Raw genomic sequence first — 15,947 nt, 5'->3', positions numbered from 1 at the left:
TTCTTTTCTTCTATTGTCAATTTAGTTGGAAGAAAAACATGGTTTTTTAAAGGGAAGCTGGGGTTAGGCATACCTCTACCAGTTATACAATGATACCATTGGGATTCGATCTTGCAACGTTCCAACACAAGGTGACGTGCATTAGCTGCTTCTACCAGACAAGCGGAGCTCCCAAGGAAGAAAAACATCCACTGGCTCTGGTGACGACAAGCAGACAGTTCTTAACGGGTTCGGGTTTGAAGAGCAGCCAATGACCCAGCCCATTGACCCATGGGCCCCAATGGGTCAATGTTCAGTGGGTTGGTTCAGTTTGGTCCAAGGTTATTTTTTAATGAAATTCATAAATTAATTCCTATAATACCAAAAGCAATGAATTAAACCAACGATTAGTACAACCATCTAATTTTTTATACAATCAAATTAACTAATTAGGTAAATAATAATAATTATCAAGTTACTATGAAATCAGTTGCTAAAAAATAAATAAATAGATTAGGCTCATTGGGTTGGTCCGGTAACTTGTGGCTGATTTGGACCCGGCCCATATATATATATATATAACGGATCGGGTTTCAGCCCGATAACTAAAAGGTCAGAGCTTAAAACTTTGACCCAAACCCGACCCATGGTCAGCTTGGCCCACCGGGCCGCCCCGCCCATTGCCCACCTCTAGTTCCGATGAGAACGGTTGCAGGGTTTGGCGAGGTGACCGTGCAGGAGGAGCAAAGCAGAGGAGCGAGAGGCGAAAAGAAAGGGTGAAGCGAAGATGATAATGAGGAAATGGTGTCTGCTGACGGGGCCCACCTTGATCTTCGGGGCCGTCGCGGTGGCTACCACCGCTAGGTCTTTCTTTGCCGGCGACTACGTGAGTTTCCCCCCTTTTCTCCTCTTCCCATTTGTTTTTCCTTTGATTGCTCTCTTCTTCTTTTTTCTTCGATGGAAATCCTTTATTTTGAATCTTGGCTTTCTGCACTCCAATTGGTGATGTGATTGATTCAAGGGATAGCCCTTCTGACTGATCCGGTGTGATTTGTTTTCCTCCCTTGGAATTTATGATTTCTGAATCGGGTTGGGGTGTCCCATTTGCTAATTCTTTGATTTATAGGCTGTTAATTGAAGATATTTCTTGGTCTGTATGTGTAATATGGGCACAAGCCAAGTTTAATTAGGACCTGGATACGGTGGCCATAATCCTTGTACCATGTTGTTTATTTTCCGCATTTACTGATCCTTACGAATTGTTTGAGTAGAGGTTTTCGTCTGCGTACTCGCTTCCTGATTTTGATCATGGATTTTGTTTTTGTATGCAGCGTACTAGGGTTTGTAATGTAACAAGAGAAGGATCATATCTTTCCAGTTGATTAAGGCTATCTTTGGGAGCCTTGTGTTGGGATGGAAACAAGGTTTCCATGTGTTGCCAAAACAAGGAGTTGGGATTCATGGTATTTCCAACTCCACAAGATGTTTGGGAGTTGATTGGGTATTTCTAGTGGTTTTGATATTTCCATGAATTGATGTTGGCTTCCAAACAAGTGCGTATTTTTTGGACAAAAAAATCAACAATTTAAAATAGTTGTAACTTGTGAGAGTCAAGAAGCAAATCCAGAGAGGAAGAAGAACAAGAAGAGAGGAAGAAGAAAACGTTAAGGTTGCACCTCAACAAGCCCCATCAAGAGCGGCATCAAGCAGCGTTAGAGTTGTGTCAGATTGTTGCGTTGCCAACAACTACCTCTCTAGGAGGGAATCAAACTGGCGTGTTGGGATGGGGTTCTGTTGCCAACACCAACCCCAATGTATGATTTTGGTAACACAATGCCTCCCAAACACCCAAGGCATCTCCTAAAAACCAATATGCAACACCAAATTAGTGGAATCCGTGTTTCCAAACATAGCCTAAATCTGGACTTGTGGTAGGAGTTATCAGATGAAAGTATAACATTCATCACTGGTTGGATTGTTATGATGGATATTCAGTAGCTTGGCTAGTCCTTGTTAGTCGAATGAATCAACAAAACTACTGGTATTACTCTGGAGTAGGGGTGGGCAACGAGCGGGGCGGCCCGATGGGCCAAGCTGACCCGGCCCCGCCATGGGTCGGGTTTGGCCCAAGATTTTAGGCCCGGGCTTGTTAGGTACTAGACCGAAACCCGACCCGTTATATATATGGGCTGGGCCCAAGTTATTTATTAATTTTTTAATAATACTTTTTTTTAAAAAAAAGTAACTATTGCATAGTAACTTGGTAACTATTACTATTTACCTAATTAGTTGCATTAATTTTATGGAAACTAGAAAGATAATTAGTTAGGTACATGGGAAGTTGGGAACTTGTTAATTATTACTATTTACAAAGGACCCGGCCCACTTCACATTGGCTTCTCTTCAAACCCGAGCTTGTTAAGAACCATGCTAAAACCCGGCCCATTAGTAAATGAGCCGGGCCATCTCTGGGCCAGGCCTCACTTAAAGCCTGGTGGGTTGAGCTCTAAACGGGCTTGGGCCATGCCGAGCCGGCCCGATGCCTACCCCTACTCTGGAGTTCTAGCTGTCTTTGTTAGGCTTCACACTTTGTAGCATCTCCCACCTTTTCTTTGTGTTTGTTTAGGAAGTTGATTACTATTTTTTGTCGATTTGTGCATTACTTTTTTTCCCATGAATCAATTACACGAACTCAGGATAATACAATTGGTATCTTGTAGTACTCTGGACTGGAGGCTTCCGTACTCTACAAAAAAAGCAACTGTTGCAGGCATTATTTTGACAATCAGGCCTTGGAGATGTGTGTGTGCACATGCTACCATCAATAGTACCATACTATCTAGTATAACCCACCCAATTTTTGCATTTTATTTGAATATTTTATAGATAAAACCCGATAGACATGGCCTACATAGTATATTTTGTTAAAGACTTATTTTCAATCTTATAATTCTTGTGTGAATAGGCAATTTAGGAACTTCAAAAATCAATAGCAACAATGCACTAAGATTGCATGATGAGAAAAAAGAAATCTTGCTAAAGAACTTGTTTCAAAGTGTATTTCCTAACAAACAAACAAAATGAACACATCTCTAGGGTCAGATTGAGTAGATTAACTTGCAACTCTGACTTGCTACTAGATAATACTATTAATAGCCGCCAATATTTACTGATATGTGTGTGTGTGTGTGCATGAGTGAGAAAGGGGGAACTATGATATAGAAACAAAAGAAAACTAGGAAGGGAGACCAATGGAGACTTGAAGCAAGGCAGTAAGAGGTAACATGAGTGAATATGCATAAAGTGAAAAAATTGTATAGGATTGGCAAGCTGTATAGTCGAAGCATTAAGCAACATCTAGGCATCATCCCATCATCACCTAGCCAATGCCTAGAAACAAAAGATAATTGCATTAGTTGTTAATTCAAAAGTATATTTTTACACTTGAAATTTAAACAAGGCAAAGTAATTCTATATCATGCTTTTAAATTTTCTTAGTATCATAAGTGAAAAAATATATAGACATTCTCTCTTGGCACCCCTCTTAGGCACTTGCTTGGCATCATTGTTGTCTAGGCACCTTGGTCACATGATTCTAATTGCATAGGTTATAAGTTGATTTCATGCAGATAGGCCTGCACTTTGAGACCAACAATGATACACTTGTATCATGGCATCATGCCTAAGACCATGTTCTTCTTGTTGTTCTTTAAGCCCTTTATTTCTGTACAAAATTCATTGATGTTTGACCATTAATTGGTTAATGAGGGCTTTGTTTTTGTTGCTTGACATCCTTGATTTGGTGGAGATTTAAACCATTGCAAACTTATCCTTCTAGAATTTCCTTTTAATTTGGGCAACATCTGCATCTTGTAGATTGTTCTTCTTGTTGTTCTTCAAGCCCTTTATTTCTCTACAAAATTCATTGATGTTTGACCATTAATTGGTTAACAAGAACTTTGTTTTTGTTGCTTGACATCCTTGATTTGGTGAAGATTTAAACCATTGCAAACTTATCCTTCTAGAATTTCCTTTTAATTTGGGCAACATCTGCATCTTGTAGATTGTTATATTTGGACTATCCTTGGTTTTTCTGTAGTTATGGCTGAGATGATGGTTTGGAAAATTGTGTTTCAAATAGGTTAAGCGTCATGTTTACAATGGAGAGAGACTTAATTGGATTTTGGAAATTATTTTGTATTTTAGGTAAATCAAATAAGTATACATCATGGCGGCTTTAGGAAAGATGGTTCCTACTATTGGGAATTTAAAGCGTTGTTCAGAGTTGGGCATTGGGGAGAGAGTTTAAGGAATAAGGAAAGTGCTCAAAATCTGGAATTGGTAATGTGTTATTTGCCAATTCTGCTTTTTGGTGCAACTACAAAGGAGTGAACACATCAACTACCTTCTCGATTCGTCAAATACCTCTTAGTGCCTTTCTTCCAAACAACCATTGTTGGAAGAGGTTGACCAAAGTTGAACCGAGATCCTCGATCAACCCCATTTTTACCTCCCAACAGAGCCTAAATGGATTTTCTGGTAAGCTCAACTCATACAACAAAATGTACTTTGTAGGAGTAGCCTTTTGATCAATATAAGTACTAATCGTATGAGAAAAATTCTGTTGCTTATATATTACCATTCAAAGTAAATAAGATGTGAAAGGTTCTCTTTTTCTTTAATTATAACTCATGCTCTCCATGAAGGGTGGTGGGTTTTTCTTGGATGTATTTCGCTTTTGTGGCCCCATGTTGCTTGTGCTTTCATGTGGATTCGTGCATTCAACCCAAAGCTGTTATCAAAATACATCTTTTTTCTCAAACTACCACAAAGATTCTGATTGTAAATTATAGAAAGGTAAACTTGGTTAAAATAGCGAAATTACAAAACAGAATTCAGTTTAAATTCTTGAGCAAAACTTCCTGGAAGAAATTAACTCCTTAGGAAGTTTATAGCAAGAACACTGAAATATGATATCTTCTTCCTCTATGGGCATTAACACTTACTTCAGCACTGCTATTCATTAAGAAGAGTGATTGCTCATGTTGAGGACCTTGTCCATAGAATCTCCTACAAATCACTTTTTGCCAAAGTGCAAAGCTGAGCGGACCATGAACTTTTACCTGATTTGAGTATATATAGATCATCCCTATGAGCAAAGAAACTCTCATTTGTGACCTCCAGTGGAACCATAATCCACTTCAATTTATGAGAAAGGATGATATCTGGATCCGAAGATGATCCATCTTGATGCATACAAGGCCAAAAGTACAAGATAAGAGTGCATTTGGCAAAGATCAGTTCCTAGAGGTAAACTTTTATGTGGATCTATGACAACTGTTTTGTTTTATATTAACAAGTATATTAGTGAAAGTTAATGGCTAGTTCTAACAAAGGCTAAACCAAGGAATTTCATTTCAGGTATTTGAATAACCCCTTTCATGTTTCACCTATGTGTAGATTTTAGAGTTTGCACCAATGTTGTAAGTATGGCCTGACTCGATACGATACATACTTGTATCCAAATGCGAGTGTATCGTATCTGTATCGGCTATATCGTACGATACAATCATGTATCGTACGATACATGTTTGCGCACTTTAAAAGGGCCGAAACTTGACTTTTTTATTTTAGGTTTTAAAGGCCTCCCTAGGGTCGATTCTCTCATTTGTGTTGAGGCCTTTAGAGGATAATCCACACACCCTAAGGGACGTGAGAGCGATTTGTGTGCTGATTCGTATGTAAGAGAGAGGGCTTTTGCAGATTTCTCACATAGGAGTGCATTTCCATTCTTTTTACGGATTCATGCGTGAAGTTGTTGAGAATTATTATACCTTTGGTAAAGATGTTTTGATTGGTTGACACTGAAGACAAACCCGGTATGGGTTATCTCTATGAGGCCATGGATAAAGCAAAAGAGGCCATTAGAGATAATTTGAAAGTATGAGTCTTGTGGCATGTTTTTAATTGCTAAATATTTAATATTTTGCATTGTTCTTGTGAAATATGCATGCAATATTATCTATATTAGTTGATATTTGATGATGTCTTATGCAGTTCATAGAGACATATCATATGTGATTTTATGGTTATATTTTGAGCAATTCGTCATTGTTTCATGTGTTATGATTTTTTAGAAGTTTTGCTATTTTTCTGATTTTTCTTGATTTGTTTTGAATTTTTTATTTTTTTATTAAAAAAATATGATTTTTTTATGATACATATCTAACTTTGGGCCTCATTGATACGGGTAACGATACACTACGTACAACCTTGGTTTGCACTCTGTTTGCATGTTGATCACAAGGAAAGTGAAGCGGATTTTCAATTAATTAATTTTTAAGGTGAATGATGGCATCACTATCTCAGCAAATAGAAATCTGTGACTATATAAAAGGGTTGAAATGGGATCAGGAAAACTCAAACATGTTAACCACATAACTACATCCTAAGCCTATGAGTTGTCCAATACATAAGGTTATGAACAAAAGAAACATTCGGTAAGCACAGTTTTACAAAATTCTAACCATGTCTACAACAACAACAACAACAACAACTACGCCTTCATCCCAAAACAATTGGGGTCAGCGATATGAACCAAAAAAGAAATTCATTTTGGGTCTTCCACATGAATCCTTTTCCTCCAATCATTTCTATCCAATGCCATGTCCTCGGAGAGGTTCAAAGCATTCATATCCTTTCCTATCATCTCCATCCAAGTCTTCCTAGGCCTACCCCGACCTCTTTTAACTAATAGATTTTCCCATTTCTCCAACCTTCTAACTGGAGCATCATTAGGCCTTCGCCGAATATGTCCAAACCACCGTAAACGATTCTCTCGCATCTTATTTTCAATGGGTGCAACACCTACCTTCTTACGTATCTCCTCGTTCCGAACAAAATTCTAACCATGTCTAGCGGTCCTTATATATGAGCATTGATAACTAAAGCACAACTCTTCTAGACCAAGATTTTGCACCAAAGATTTTTTATTTTGTCCATTCTTAAGAATTTCTTCCCTTTTTTCTTAAGAGGGAGAAAAAATAAAGGTTTTTAAGGGCTCAAGATATAAAATGACAATAATTTGTGTGCTTTGGTTATCAATGGTCACATGTAAGGACTGCTAGACATGGTTGGAATGAATTTAGCCTAGCAAAATTCTTCTAAACCAAGATTTTACACCAAAGATTTTTTATTTTTTTATAGAAAAATTGCATGGCAAGGAACAAATTGAGGTGTGCATTACAGAAGGAAAAAGGCACAATTGGATTTATTAATCCAGAAGTATATTATGGCACTTTGTATAATGTCTTTTATAAATTAGATATTTATAACTTTGGAATGTTGTTACTAGACATGGTTGGAATGAAGAAGCATACAAATTCAAAGGTTGGTAGTTCTGGTGAAGACTATTTCTCCATATGGGTTTACAACCGCCTTCATCGCAATGAAATACTAGCATTAGAAATAAGTAGGAAAGTAGAGGGAGATTGTAACGCAGTTAATACTTATAGCATTATGGTGCATACAGTGGAATCTGATCCTAATGAAATACTAGGATTAAGAATAAGTAGGAAAGTAGAGGGAGATTGTAACAAAGTTAACACTTACAAGGTTATGGTGTATGCAATGGAATTCAGGCAATTGCCTTTGCATGAAAGGCATTCTTAGAATGTTGGAGCGAGAAAGGAAGGCCTCTAAATGCTATTAGGTAATTTCTACCCTGCAATTCAATTAAAACATATGTGAAATGATTCTCAGTCCTCAAGCTAATTTGAATGCCTATAAGCTTTTGCATATGAAGACTGACATTCAACTGTTTTTATTATCTTTATGAATATTGATTTTGCAGAATCAATGTAATTGAGGCCAGTGTGGAATTTATTACAGAAATTGTTCCATTTACGTAAGGCACATTCAATGTTTTAATTATGAAGCAGAGGAATTAAAATTCTATAAGCAAGCATGCCTTCCTCAATCCCGATTCACGAAGCATTGCACTATTTATCATGGTAGTGATTTTAGCCGCATCAACTATTGGTTAAAATCTTGGTAGCTCATTTACCAATACCAAATTACCAATACAATAGTGGTCTAAGTTACACCATTACCAATACCATAGTGGTTTCAGTTACACTGATTCTGTAAAATCAATATTCATAAAGATAATGAAAATCAGTTGATTAGCAATCTTCATATGCAAAACCTTCTAAGCCTTCAATTTGGCTTGATGTTATGATCCAGAATTGGCCTCGATTTACTTTGTTCTTTTAATTCTAGTTAGATTTTATGCTTCAATTTCTTGTTCCAATTGAGCGGGTGTAGAAGGTCATTGTGCTTGGATGTTAGTATTTGATCTATTTAATTTTAAAGAAGTAGGTCGGGTCTTTACGGATCAAAGTCTAACAGTTGTCCCTGACCCAAATCTAACTAGGTCTCCAGACCCAAGGTGTGATCTAGATTCAACCAATGATCCAGATCCAGATATTGCCCCAAAATCCAGTGTTGAGGTGGACAAACCTTGTCAACGTGGGAGCTACATATGTTGATATGGCAGCTTAGGTGGCAGATCAAGAGTGGGCCTACTCAAGACAAGTATCAGCTTCCTACGGAGTTTTCATAATAGCGATGGCAGCTCAAGCACGTGACACACATCAACACCAGAACAAAGAAGAACAAGCCAGCGGGGCCCACAAGGGGGGTGTCTCCCCTCTCTAAAATGTCTTCTACTTCCCATAAGTGTATAGAGTTCAATTATGCATATTTTATTGTTTTTTATTATTTTAGGAAATTAGACTTAATAAAGAGTCCTTTTAGGAAAGGACTCAAGAGTCCTCTCTCTAGTTTAGTTCTTTTTGCTAAGAATCCTTTTTTGGCAACTAGAGGGTGTTTTGGGTTTATGGATTAGTTTTAGTTTTGAAATTAGAATTGAACTCTACCTCAAGCCCCAAATCTATAAATAGAACCTTGGGAATCCCTTTGTGTTAATGAATCGAATTGAATGAAATTAAATTTATTTCTCTCTCTAGAAGTCGCTCTCTCTTCTTTCCCTCTATCTCTTCTATCTATCTCTCCTTTCTCTCACCTCTCACATTTTTCTCTCTTCTCTCTCTCTTGGACGTGACCTACTCCTCCTTGGAGGCGTGGTTGTCCCTCTCCAAGGGCCCAAGCCCTTCACACACCTTGTCTTCGAGAACGGAGTGATACTGCATCGTAGGATCCGATGTTGTCCGTGCCATAATCCATGGTTCTGCTGATCTGCCTTCGTCCTCGGTGCGTCTCAGGTATATCAGACCTCCCTAATGGTATTTCATCTCTTAAAAGTATCCTATAGCCTTCCCATACCTTATTAAGTCGTAGGAACCCAAACTGCATCCGGTAAAGTGGTGCATTCTTGTTCCTTAAATTGTTTTATACACCTGACCTTCGAGAATGTGTCCAAACCTTCTCCAAGTGTGTTCAGCCCCTGTACACATCTTTAGCAGTCCTCTATCCCTCTGGAACTGGTCCTTCACGCTTAGGAACCTGCAACAACCAAATCTATTCACTCGATTCTCAAAGAGTCCTGTTGTAGCCTACCAATCTACCTAGACGCACGCAACTCATAACCCACAAGTCCCAGGATCAAATTTGCGTGCCTAAAATTTGGGTCGCAACACTTGAAGACTGAGAATTATTCTGTAAATGTTTTAATTGAATTGCAGGGTAGAAATTATCCGACATCATTTTGAGGTCTTCTTTGTCCGCATCAAACATTTTAAGAATGCCTTTCATGCAAGGATAGTCGCTCGGATTTCATTGTATGCACTATAATGGTATAAGTATTAATTTTGTTACAATCTCCCTCTATGTTTTCCTACTTATTCCCAATGCTAGTATTTCATTGCGACGAAGGCTGTCGTAAATCCATAAGGGAAAAATAGCTTTCTCTAAAACTACTAGCATTTGAATATTTAAGTTTCTTCATTCCATCCATGTCTAGTTACAACTTTTCAAAGCTATAAATATCTTATTTATGAGAGAAATATTACACACAGTTCCATAAAATACTGCTAGTGTAATAAATATTATTGTGCCTTTTTTCTTCTGTAATTGACACCCACTCTAATCCTTGCCATGCAATTTTGCTAGGCCAGAATAAAAAATCTTAGGTGTAAAATCTTGGCCTATAAGAATTTTGCTAGGCCAAATTCATTCCAACAATGCCTAGTAGTCCTTATATTTGATCATTGATAACTAAATCAGAAAAATTGTTGTCATTTTATATCATGAGCCCTTTAAAAACCTTTACTTTTTCTCCCTCTTCTTCCAAAAGAATAGAGGAGAAATTGTCAAGAATGGCATCCTTGTTGCTGGTGGTGTGATAACTGATAACCATCTATTCATCCATCTTTTATTCTCCTAATCCTCTGGCCCCTTAAAGCTATGGCTTTGTTGGCACTGAAATAGAAGGCTGATAGATGGAAGAATTGACTGGATCCAGTTATAAGATATATGCATGTCTATCAAGCGAGATTGATGATGTAAACCGTAAACCTTTTAGAGTTCAGTAAATAAGATTATGCCCACATAGTACTGAAGGTACAAATGGAGGAAAGGAAATAATATACCAGAAAGTCTTCTCTAACCGTTTCTAAGGCCTTTGGTTCTTCTATTCTGAGCATCGATGCTTCAGTAAATGTTTTAAGCCTCCTATATCCTATGAACTTGTCTCTAGATTCTAGTGCTTCTTAAATTTGTCCATGGATCGAATGGCATCTTGGAGGCTTTAGAGCTCTCAACTGTTGAATCGTGAATGATATGAGCTAGCATATATAACTAAAGTTGTTTGCCTACCTGTTACATTTTTATATGCACTGTTTTGACCAGAATTTTAACAACCTGGGACTTCATTTCTCTAAATCCTACTTATTTCTTTCAAAATGATCTTTCCTCTAGGTCACTACCTTAAAGATTTGTCCAGAAATCATTGGAGTATATCCTTGTTGGTGTGTTACCTGAATTTTTGGGGATATTCTAGCTGTATAAAGATAGATATTTTGGCATGTTTTGGAACCGAATTTTCTGAAAAACTTCATTATTGGCAAACCCACATGCTGAAGTTTGATACAGACAAGCCAAGCAAAAGTTCTCCAAAATCAATGTTCTAAAATATATCTTCCTCTTTTCGATCATATAACTAATATGACAGTTCATTTGCAATTGGAATAATTTTGGCTTCCTTCAAATTTCACCTAGTGTATCCCAAGCCCACTTGATTGATTTTCATAAAAAGAGAAAAATGGACATAACCTCGTTTAATGATCACCAAATTAGGATGCAAACCTAAATGAACCCCATGAAGATCAGAGGAAAATTGAGTTAGAATAAAGTGAGAGGCACCTGCATATGTGTCGGTAAAAGTCAAAATGATCAGTCAAAGGCAGAGCTGATCTTGTGAAATTTCTATTACATCTTGTATTATTTGCTTTTGACTAGGACAAACCTTCCCTATATCCACATGGATGCCATTATTTGTATGGCTATTTAATCTGCTCATTCACAATCTGAGGCTTTCTTGCTTGCATGAACATGGACTTTGATTTACATTCTAGGCAAAGGTTGGAAGAACGTAATGTAAGTTTTCTGAAGGTCATTGATGACCTAAAATATTTCATCTTGGAACTTGCAAGACCAGCAGCTGTGTACTGAATGTGTTGTGGCATACTGATAGTTCTTCTATGATGTTTTCAGTGGTACATAAAATAAGAAGACGTTACCAATATAACCTAAATTGGTTAGTGTTAAGATTATCATCATTAAACTTTGTGTACATAGGACAATCCTAACCTTGTTTGCTAATGTGGTTGCCATTACCTCAAAAAGACAATAACATCCTATTGCATCTACTATTTTACCTCACATGCACATTCATGTGCATGTTTACTTTTTTGAGAATGAGAACTTCACCTGGTGGATGCAAAGTTGTAATCCTTTTGGATATACCTACCTGCCTGTGGTCGTTGTGGATCCCTATCAGCCACGTCAACCATGTGCACATGGGCATACACATGACCACATGCACATGAATACACAAGTATGCAGTGCAAGTTTCATAGTGTTAGTGTGCACTTCTGATTATAGTCACAAATATCATCTTTCTGAACATATTGAGATAAAAAAATTTCAAAGGGCGATGCTATATTGAGAAAAACATGATACTCTAAAATTATCGCCTCTTTTCAATATATCACATTTTTATCCAGATATTAACACTATGAAACACTTTTTTCCTTTTTTATTATATTTATATTTATATTTATATTTTTATATACTTGTATATTTATATAATCTCTATTTCCTGATGCTCCCAAGAAAAAAAAATCTCTTTTTCAAAATATCATCAGATTTTTCCTCGTCTACATTTTCTTGAGAACTAGATTATGACTGCTGCTGATTAGAATGTTAACTGCCTGTTGTCCGCTCTATTAATTGAAAATGTGGTGTTGCCTCTTTAGTGCAACCATGAAGTGACATCACTAGAGCTGCAGGCAAATGCACTGTAAACCTATGTCACACAGACTCTTCTAACAGGGCACCGCACCCACACCCCAGCGGGTGCGACACTTGGACACAGCTTCTTTTGTGCTAGGTGAAGTCAACCACACTGAGGTCCATTTCTATCCAAAAGTAGATTCAGTTAACCCTAATCAAGTCCATTTTTATCTATATTATATATATAAATACATAAATGCACACAAATACACATAGTGTTAACTTAAAACTGTTAATATATATATATATATATATATATATATATATATATATATATATATATATATATATATATCCTCCCCGCACCCAAGTTTTTTTAAAGTGCTGCATCACCTTACCCGCACCCGCACCTATGTGACATAGCCGTAAACATGATCTAAACTGTATTGTTTGCCCATTGAAAGTGTCTATTTGGGTGATTTCATCAAAAGATTCTCTAACATGCATATCTATCCTATAATTTTGGTGGTTCTGTTACGTGTCTACGAACTTCAATTTAAAAGTATAATTTTATTTTTAGATATAGAATTGTTCCTTATAAGTCTGGCACCCTTATATTGTGCTAATATGTTGGCCTACAAAAAGTAACAGGGAGTGCATTTTGCTGAGTTACATATGTTAAGATGGATGCATGGCATTATGAAAAAGATTAAATTAAAATTGAATATATCAGAAAGTGTTTAGCAATACTACTAATAAAAGAAAAAAAAGGGAATGTCATTGAAGATGGTTTGGACCATAGTTACCTAAAGTGCCCCTATAAGGGGGGAAGCACGCTTCCCAAGCGGGAAGCATCAGGGAAACTCACTTCCCATTTATGGGAAGAACACTTTCCACTCACTTCTCCAATCACTTCTCTCTGCCATCATTTTTGTTTTCCACTCGTTTCCCCTGCTTTCCCCCCTCGCTTCCCCCATGTTTTTGTGTTTTTCATGTTAATATTTATTTCTCCTTCCTACTCGAATCTCCCTCTCTTCCTTCACATTTTCTTTTTCACTGTTCACATGCTTCCACAATCACTTTCAAAATGAATCCTGCTTCTCACTTCACACTACTTTTTAACACTTGTTTCCCCGTTTCCGCTTCACACATCGATTCACGTATCCATTTTGCTTCTTGGTAACTATAGTTTGGACATGTGCGGAGGCCTATTATAGCACTCTGATGAAAAAAGTTGATATGATGCAAGTGGAAGGAGTTATGAAAGGAAAAAGGCCATCGTAAACTTTGAGGGAGGTAACGAGAGGTGATATGAAAGATTGTAAGGTGATCAAGGTTGTATCTCCAAACATAAAGGAATGGAAAAATTTGACCTATAAGGTGGACTTCATAGTAGTTGAGATAAGGCTTGATGATGATGGTAGTACGGAACTTTCCTTGCCTTTGCTGTGGAGCCAAGACATCACTCGACTTCATTCTCCTAATATTCCACATTTTATCAGTTTGTGGTAGTGCGATTTGAAAAGTCCTGCTAATTTTCATTATTGTGACGGGTCAAAGTAGATGTGAAACTGTTGCCATCAACTTGATTAATTTTTCAATGATTGACATTTTTCTATATGCCAGATTCCATCATCAACCATGTACTGTATGTTTTGTTGTTGAATTGAAGACTTGATATGTTATAACTAATATGAGGCATCTTCTATTTATTGTTTGCAGGAACGGTACCTAAAGAAACCTAAGCAAGTAGCACCAGCCAAGTGAAGATGGCAGACAACTGGATTCAATATAGCCTCGCGAAGAACTCTATGAATTGTCAAGAGACACGTTTTGCATGTAATGGGAAACTGCTTTGTTCTTGCATTAGAAAGGGGTTGTGGATCGAATTGCTTGAAAAATAAGTGAAAACACTGGATGCAGTCATTTATAATTGGCTGTGTTTGCAGCACTGATTGAACATGTTTGGTTTGTTGCTGTTCGGATTCCAGTTTGTCTCTTGGCTGCCACTTTCAACAGCAGCTGGTGTCAAATATTCTTCCATTGCTTGCTTCCATATTGTCATGTTTTTTTCTTCTGCTTTTTTATTTCGTATCCTTTTATCTGACTCGTTTTAACTCCTGACGTTCAATTTAATACAATTTGATTAGCACACTGTTAAATGAGGGAGATTAGTTCTCTGCACGTTATGTGGTGAAAATGCTGGCGAACCTGATTCGACAAGTTTCCTCAAATGAGTCTGATCTGTATGATATGAAAATGGCGTAAAATGACCACAGACATGCACGCTTGCGTGCAGACACCAATTCATTCCCTTCCCCCCTGGAATGTTGTAGTTAAATAGGTTTTCTTGACCCTAATGGGCCTTAAGATATCATGATTGGATTCTGTATTTGTTCCATTAACTTTTCGAGTTTGTGTATTTCTAATAAGGTCTGTAAAAAAGCCATGTTTGAAGTTGGCGCTGATCACGTCAATTGTTGTTGTAACATCTATTCTGTTAAAATTGTAATTCCGCAAATCATAGCAAGACTTAACTCTTTATTCAGTAAAATCTAAAATTCTTGGTAAGGTGACTAGTTAGAGAGAGCCGTCACACAATAAGTAGAGATGTAACCAAGATGTATAGATACCATTTGGTTAAGGTTTTGGCTTGTGGTGGGACGTTTTGGTAGGAGCTGTCAGTGCACGTCTCCTTGTGGTGGGACGTTGCAGGTTCAAATCCCAGTGGTACGTTGATTAATAACTGGTGGGGGTCTGCCTAACCCCAGCTTGCTTTTCAAAAAAACAGGTTTTTACTTAAATTTCCTTACCAAAAACTTATTTACTGACAAAATAGCATTTAGGTACATTGAGAGACGTGCATAGCTTATTTACTTGCCAAAAATTTGGTTCAATTAGACCATTAGAGAAACATCACGTTTGGTAACTACAATTTATTTGTTGATTGTATGAGAAAACTTTATTTGTACTTATTCTCTTTCTTGGTTATTTTTGGCTGTGTTGCAAATCAACAGCCTATGTTGGAGTCTGTTATTCAATTCATCAACAAGAAAACTGCACTCCTCTTCCCTGCCATAATAAAAGACAATGAATCATTTGGTAACTTTTCTTAGATGCCTGCATCGCGAAGTACTCAGAAGTTATTGATATTTGAGATAACAAACATGGATTTTGGACGAAGGATATAATCAATGATTCGCAGCTGTTTGTATATAGCTTAGATAGGTTCTCTGTACAAAAACCTCATTTTAATTTGAACTGCATAGCGAAACAGTTATCAAAATTAGTGTAGGGGGTGTTCAGAAAAGTTGGAAAGATGACCCCCCCAGACTGGTTCCCCCATTGGGACTGATTGACAAATGTACACAATATTTACAGTGAAATGAATCTGGTAGGGGTCTCTGCCTAACTCCAGCTTGCCTTTCAAAAAAACAAAATGATAACTAAAGGACCTGTCTTTTTTTTAAGGAAAAAAATCCAATCTGTTCAAA

The 15,947-nt window shown here is 37.2% G+C and overlaps 1 long non-coding RNA gene across 1 annotated transcript; it reads left to right on the top strand.

The window, feature by feature from the left end:
* The first annotated feature begins 676 nt into the window (after nt 1-676).
* LOC149820060 (uncharacterized) lies at nt 677-14,507 on the top strand. The gene is made up of 2 exons (XR_016426452.1): nt 677-865; nt 14,176-14,507. It is a non-coding gene; the product is annotated as an uncharacterized LOC149820060 (long non-coding RNA).
* The last annotated feature ends 1,440 nt before the right edge of the window (nt 14,508-15,947 follow it).

This window comes from Nuphar pumila, chromosome 12 (genome assembly GCF_984573655.1).
Source record: "Nuphar pumila chromosome 12, dmNupPumi1.hap1.1, whole genome shotgun sequence".
Classification (NCBI taxonomy): domain Eukaryota; kingdom Viridiplantae; phylum Streptophyta; class Magnoliopsida; order Nymphaeales; family Nymphaeaceae; genus Nuphar; species Nuphar pumila.
Note: the sequence above shows the minus strand (reverse complement) of the source record. Positions and strands in the feature narration are given on the sequence as shown.